This window comes from Macrotis lagotis, chromosome 2 (assembly GCF_037893015.1).
Source record: "Macrotis lagotis isolate mMagLag1 chromosome 2, bilby.v1.9.chrom.fasta, whole genome shotgun sequence".
Classification (NCBI taxonomy): domain Eukaryota; kingdom Metazoa; phylum Chordata; class Mammalia; order Peramelemorphia; family Peramelidae; genus Macrotis; species Macrotis lagotis.
Genome location: NC_133659.1, coordinates 268,227,501 through 268,235,759, shown reverse-complemented (window position 1 = coordinate 268,235,759; position 8,259 = coordinate 268,227,501).

Sequence of the window (8,259 nt, the reverse complement as noted above, 5' to 3'; positions counted from 1 at the left end):
TCCTCCATTCATTTTCATGATCCCATCTGTCCAAGTTGCCTACTCTTATAGTCACAATGTTTCAGTGATGTGACTAACTCAAAATGAACATACATATTCTCTTGGTAAAATGACCTTGGTGGAGTTTGATTTTTCCATGCGAAGAATCTAAAAGGAATTTCCCATGGTCAGTCTGATATAATTTTAATATTGATCTTCCTACAGTATGGGTCTGATCATATCATAACTCTCTCCTCAATTAACTCCAATGCCTTCCTATTGCCTCCAGAATCAAATGTAAAATCCTCTGTTTAGATTTTAATGACCTTCATAATCTGGCCCCTTCCTACCTTTCCAGCCTAATTAAAACTTACTCTCCTTCACATTCTCTACAATTCAGTGACACTGGTCTCTTTGCTCTTTCTCAAACAAGACATTCCATCCCCAAATCCCAAGAAATTTTACTATTCCCCATTCCTGGAATTGTCTCCCTCCTCATCTCTACCTCTTAACTTCCTGGGCTTCCTTCAAATATCACCTTCTGCAACAAGCTTGTTCTGGTCCTTCCTAGCTTGAATGTACTAGACATATTATCTACAACTGAATTCCTTAAGAGCAAATATTGTCTCTTTGTGACTTCAGGACCTTTGCATAATACATGGATCGTAGTAGGCACTTAATAAATTATTTTGATTGATTTAAGATATGTTTGCTAACTTATCATAGTTTGAGATATAGGAGCAGTCTCTAAATGTTATAAAATCAAGCAAAACTTTTGGCTTGCTCGTGAAACATCCAGTGATAAATCCATTTGCTTTTATGAAATTTTTATACCAGAAATTTTGAAATAATTCAGGACCTGCACGATCTGATCACAAGCTGTTTTTCTTACATCAGTCCCCTCCTGTTCCAATCCTCTAGGAGGTGACATTTTCATGATCCCATCTGTCCAAGTTGGTTGCTCTCATCATTATATTGCTTCAGTGATGTTTGAGGACCTTCAAAACTAGCTCATAATCTCCATACATCTTCACTTGGTAAAATGACATTGGTGGAGTTTGATTTTTCCATGGGAAGAGGCTGAAAGGAATTTCTCACAGTCAGTCTGATTTCATTTTGATAATTCTTATCCTGGTTATCACTGTCACATTACAGGTAAAACTATTAATAGCAGTAACAGGACAGGTATAATCTGCTAGATTTTGCTCCTACTTCCAAAGAAATATAAGTGAAACAGCTTTGTAAGGGCCACTTAGCTCCATAGAAAATAATGTTTAAAATGGACAACAGGCTTAAGAATATCATAGTGTAGAATGTGGTCCTTATGTATTAATGATGTTATTGGAAAATGATAATGGTCAGGACAGCATTATGTAGGATTTGCCAGTAGCCATAAATTCCCAGGCTTCAAACCAGGGGCCTATCTCCTTGGTGCAGTACTCTGCTGATGCTGCATTCTCAAAAGTCAAAATAAACATTTCTCCCATATATTTTTTCAATTTAGAAGCACAGACTATTTAATCAAAAAGCTTCTGGATCAAGTCAGTGAGGCAAATTTATCAAAGCAAGGGCACGAAAATTTCAATTAATGGTGCTTGACATCATACAAATTGCTCATTTTTCTGAAATGTATGTTAAAAATGATTTTGAAGGGAACTATTCAACACTTTCCATTTATATATTTTGGTAATTATAGCCCCCAGACTTATCTCTCAAAACCATCTTTATGTTTCCCTTCACAAGAGAAGGCTATAGGGCATTTCCCCCACCCTTACTCCTACAATTCAATTGAGTTTATATCTTGCAGCTCACTTCAACAAAATACAAACTAGAATAAGTTCAATAAACAGTTCTAAGTTGAGAGTTTCATTTTTAGTCTTGTTTTTCTTCACTTGAAAAAAAATCACAATCACAGGATGATACAAGGATCTTGGCTTTGAAGTCGTTATGTTATGTGACATACATCTTTCAGACCAGATTCACAGATTTCCATAGCCTCCTCCAGATGTTCAACTGAAAACATTCATTTTTTTAAATAGAAAATGAGGGGGTTGGACTAGCTGATCTCTAAGGCCTCTTCCAACTCTAACAGTCTATCATTCTCTGAAATTCTTTCATTTTTCAAAACATATTATGGTGGCCTGTTGTAATCTCAAAGGAATGGAAAATACTTTGGTGGTTCTTTCATTCCACACAAAAGTAGCATTTATATATTTACTGTGGAAATATTTATAGCAGTTGTATAATGATGCTCTTACTAGACATGTTATGCCAGACTGTGGTTTGGAAGTTTTCCTTTATTGTGGCTTACTTTGTCTTTAACAATGCATGTACTGTGTATAGTGTATTCCCAGATCAAATGTTACTGAACAAACTGAGTTGTTTAGCTCCCCAAGTGTCGGGCTTTCCAAGCACGCACGCGTGCCACAAACACACACACACACACACACACACACACACACACACACACACACACACACCATATATTTGGCCGAACTCTATAAGTGCAAATCTCAAAAGTGCTTCATTGCCATATTTTCTGAGCTAGATAACATACGATATTGTAGTTGTTGCAAGTGGAAACCTTCCATGTTTGATACTTTTTGAAGAACTATAAATATAAGCAATCCAATTTAGCTATGATGAATGCTGCCTTCCAAATTCCAATCATATCTGTCCTTAGTTATAGCAATTTCCAATAAAAAAAATCTTTTGGTGATGCTTAGACACATATCATTTTTAAGACCTAGAAATAAAGACCTGGACATGGGCCAGTCACTTGAATTGTGGGGATATCCATTCCAAGAATATCTTTTATAGTTATCACTGCTCACTTGTCGCCAAGATCTATTGGCCTTACCCAGCTTCCTTACTATTGAAAAATCATTTTATTTTCTAGTATTTATCTTGCTCTTCTTGTATGCTTTCTGCCTTTCTAAAAAGGTGCTATTCAACCTGTTCTTCTAAATAAATCTATGGCAGTCTTGGTCTCAAAAATCTAAACAACCATTTCAGCTTCCTTATCATCTCTTGTGTATTAGATGTTAATTTTTTTTTGCAAGGACTGAGTTTCCAAAGTTTTGCACCACTCACTAAAATTACTGTCATAAGACAGCAAAAGTTCCAAAAAATGATGATTGTTTTTCATTTAATAACTCTATCACAGAGACCACAGTGGCATGATAGTAAGTGTGTCATCATTCCTATCCCTAAGCAGACTGGAATAGACTAAAGCTTTTCATTGGGTTTGCTGAAACTTGGGAAGAAATAGAGGCAGTGTGGTCTAATGGATGGATTGGGACCTGGCTTCATGGAGTCAAGAAAATGTGGGTTCTAGTCTCTAGGTAACTCTATACAAGCCACTAAATTTCTCAGTTCTCTAAGGCTCTATCTTGCAGAGAAGGTGCCAAACTGCATTGATAGAAGGAATTTCCTCACTGAATATCTTTATATCATTGAAATTACAGATTTCCCTAGGAGTTCTCTACATAGGTAAACAAGTCAACTTCCACATGTTGGGGTGGGAGCATTTTCACATGTAAAACGAGTTCTTCTGGAAGAGAACTCTTTATCAAACTAAGAATGATTAATCTAATTGTCCTTGACTTTCTGAGTTCTAAGTAGGTTATGAGATCTGTGGGTAATTAAAACAAGAGTGAAATTTGTATGACTATTTGTGAAAAACTTGGCAGCTCATTTAACTTTCTAGGATATTTTTACTCAAATTACCCATCAAGTCATTAGCCAATCATGTATTCAAGAATCATGAATGTCTACATTTGGAAGCAATCTAAGAGGATAGCCAAGCCAGACCCAAATCACTAAAGGAATCCCCTTTTAACAAGGTGTCAAACTCAAATAGAAATGAGGAACACTATAGACATACATATGGATTCTCTCCAAGAAGCATACTAAGAAAATCACATGTTAACATAATGTTCCATTGATTTTTATTTCTTTTCTTAAGTATTTCTGATTATATTTGCCTCTAGGGGTTTTAGGCTGGACATTTGAACCCCTTAGCTTAAATCATTGCCTCATAAATCAACCAGTTCCAGTTTTCAACAGCTTTAACTGTTGAGAAGTTTTATCTTAGGCTTTATCAAGGCTTTCAAATTCAAGAGCACATCTTTAGCACTTGATCAACCTCTCTCTCTCACCCAAAACTTATTCAGAGGATCTCTGTTTACTGTTAACTTGACTATCAGATTGTGATCTGAACTTTAACAATGAGTACTGTTTCATAGTATCCACCAAAGTTAGTTTTTTTAATGCATCCAAATTTTTTTAAAAATTGCTAAAAACAAACTTTTCAATCTGTCATTCAAAGCTGTCCATAATGTAACCACCTCCTGTTGTTCCAGTCTCATGTCTTTATTTCCATTCATACACTCTCAGTTCCAGACAAACTAACCAATTTGCTATTTCTAATACAAAATGAGAGACAGTGGTACAGTGGAGAAAGGATGGAATTTTGTTCTATCAAATTGAGACTCAAATCAGTGTCTTGGGACTTGTATTTCAATCCTGGTTCTGACACTTAAAACTTGGGTTACCTTGGACATAGCACTTAACCTCTCTGGGTCTCAGTTTCCTCATCTGTAAAATGAGATGGTTAGGCTAACTGACTTCTCATATTTCTACTACCTCTAGATCTACGATCCTATGATGATATCTACATCTTCTGCCACGAGTGGTTCCCCATATCTAAAATGCCCTTCTTCCCCTCTGCCTCCTAGAATCTCTGACTTCCTTCAGAGTCCAAATGAAGCATTATCTCTTCCATGAAGCATTTTCTGATCCTGGTTATTAGCAATTCCTTCCTCTCAAAATTACATTACTTTGAATGCAACCTACTTTTATTTACATATGTATGTGTAAAATAAAATATAAGCTCTTTGAGATCAAGCACTGGTTCATTTTTTGTCTTCGAATCTCCCCTGTGCCTGTTCACTGCCTTTTTTTAAAAATTTTTTTTAGGTTTTTGCAAGGCAAATGAGATTAAGTGGTTTGCCCAAGACCACACAGCTAGGTGATTATTAAGTGTCTGAGGCCCGATTTGAACTCAAGTACTCCTGACTCCAGGGCTGGTGCTCTATCCACTGTGCCACCTAGCCACCCCTTCACTGACTTTTGTATAGCAGGTACTTAATAAAGGTTTGTTTAATTCAAGGATTTTGCTGTTCCAAAATCATGGCATCTTCTGCTGTGATGTACCAGGAAGAAAAGAAGGAAGGAAGGAAGGAAGGAAGGAAGGAAGGAAGGAAGGAAGGAAGGAAGGAAGGAAGGAAGGAAGGAAGGAAATGAGGTGACCTGGAGTCGGGAAGGCCTGAGTTCAAATCTAGTCACAGACCCTTAATGGATACTTGACCCTGACCAAGTCACTTAACTGCTGTCTGCCTCAGTTTTCTCATCTGTAAAATGGGAATAATAGCACCTCCCTCACAGGATTGTTGTGAGGATTGAATGAGATAATGTTTGTAATGTCTTTAGGCACAGAATCTGGAACTCCATAGGTGATTCTGACCACTCTGAAATACTTTACAGGTCAAATAACTACTTTCTGCCATGATCTCAGATGAACCCAAAGGAGGACACCTGATCCTCAAAAGACTGTTGTTATAATCGTTCGATTATCAGCAAAAATTAAGGGGCATTAGGAGACGGTTCCAGAGAAAGTTTATGTTTAACTGCATTTATATAAAGTTATTCAAACATGTGATATCTTATATGGAATTGTCTGTTCATCACAGAATGGCTAGAGAGACTCCTATAAATCATTCTGACACACTTTGTTCTCAGTCCAAAGATAGTGGCTTCCATGACAGTTCTGAAATCACAGAATGAATACCAGTATGTAGTCAAATTATTTTTCTGACAAACAAAATGTAGTGGAAGAAGAAGTATGAAGACCTAAAATGATGAATTCATGGGAGATTGAAACGTGACTGGAATACCAATCATTCAGAAGCTACCACATTCCATGGTTTCCAAAAGATGCCAAGATTGTTTGATGGTGCTTAGCCATAAGTGCAGCTAACCATCCTGTTAGGACTATTTTCTGGTAGGATTCAGAGTTCATGACTATGCCTGTGGATATGAAGGCATAAATTAATTTACTTGCGAAGGTATGATTACTCCACCTGTTATAGTCTATCCACGTTTTAAATTTTCATCAAGTGTTACCAATTAGTTTGCAAAACATAACTGAAGAGTGAAAATTGAGGTGCAAAGTGTCTGATTCATGGAGGAAATTGGTTATGCCCAGTGATTTTTGTTGCAGCTTTAAATATTCTCTTTATTGAATTGATTAAATAATTAAAACTGCTACAAACATGTCAGATGTTATTTCACATCAAATTTCAACTGATGCCTTGGAATGCGGCAATCTTAAGATCACAGAATTAAAGCTGAAAGAGACCTTTGGGGTCAACTAGTCCAGTCTCTCCTTTTATAGAGGAGACCTTGCAGGGATAAATGACTTCCCTAAGATCAGACAGATAGTATTTGGCAGAGTTAGAATTTGAACACAGGTCTTCTGATTCCAAATTCAGAGCTCTTCCCCCACTCTATCATGCTTTCTGGTGACTGGGCAGATCAAATTATTTATGTTCTTCCTGATACTATTCTAAAATTTCTCCTGCTTGAACCAGAAAAACACTGTACACCCTAACAGCAACATGGGGGCAATGATCAACCTTGATGGACTCACTCATTCCATCAGTGCAAAAATCAGGGACAATTTGGGGCTGTCTGTGATGGAGAATACCATCTGTATCCAGAAAAAGAGCTGTGGCAATTGAACAAAGACCAAGGACTATTACTTTTAATTTAGAGGGAAAAAAACTGCTATCTTATTGTCTGATCTTGCTATCTCTTATACTTTATGTTTCTTCCTTAAGGATATTATTTCTCTCTCATCACATTCAACTTGGATCAATGTATACCATGGAAACAATGTAAAGACTGACAAATTGCCTTCTGAGGGGGGTGGGGGTAGGGAAGTAAGATTAGGGGAAAAATTGTAAAACTCTAAATAAAAACTTTATAATTCAAAAAATAAATAAAACAAAATTTCTGTTTCCTGCTTCCACTTGAAGACAAGAAGTATGTTCCCTGATCACAATATGCACCACCCTCTCCCCTGTCAAAGATCTCTATTCTTTAAACTAAATGTCACCCTGTTGATTTCTCTCTGATTGGCCAACAGCATCTCATGAGCTGCCCAAGTAATCAGACTCCACCCCTCAACATCCACAAACTCTCCAAACTTCTCACCTCTTCACCTGCAATCCTGCCCTTGTATGGGTAGTCTCCTCCTCCCTTCTTGGTTCCCCTATATGTGTTTTTCCCTCATTAGAATATAAGTTCCTGAGGGTAAGGACTGCCTTTTTGCTCCTATTTCTAACCACATCACTTAATTGGCACATTGTAATCACTTAAGAAATTATCTATCTGTATATCTGTCCATCTAACAACCAATCTTCTCAAATAGAATTATAGATGAAGGCCCATTACCTTTATTAAAGAGTAAAATCAGTTTTAGCAAATAGTCATTGCTTCAAGCAAATAGAGCATGACATAAAGAATTACATTTGAAGTGATGGTAGGCTCTCCATATGAGTTAAAGAGACTAAAACAATGACCTGGATGCAAAAGAAACTATCTTTAGTGGTATGATGTGCTAAAAGAAGTAATGAATCTGAAATATGAGGCCTGAGTTCAAAACCTGGCTTTGCTACTTACTACATAAATGTTTTAGATGCTGTTCCATCATTCAATCATCTCCACTTCTTGTGCACTTCATGATCCCATGGAAAATAGCATGTCAGGTCTTTCTGTCCTCCACTATTTCCCAAAGATGTCCAAGTTCATATTCATTGCTTCTGTGAAACTATCTATCCTCATTCTTTGTCATTCCCTTTTCCTTCTGCCTTCAGTCTTTCCCAGTATGAGGAGCTTTTTCTAAGGAGCTTCATTTTCTCATTGTATGGCCAAAAATATTTAAGCTTCAGGTTTGGTATTTGACCTTCCAGTGAATAGTCTGAATTAATTTCTTTAAGTTTTGACTTATTTGATCTCCTTGTTGTCCAAAGGATTCTCAAAAATCTCCTCCAGTACCACAATTTAAAAGCATCAGTTCTGTGGTTCTGTCTTTCCTTATAGTTCAACTCTCACAACCATACATAGCTGTTGGAAAAACCAAAGCTTTGATTATATGGACCTTTATCAACAAGGTGATGTCTTTGCTTTTTAGTATGATGTCCAGTTTGTCATAGC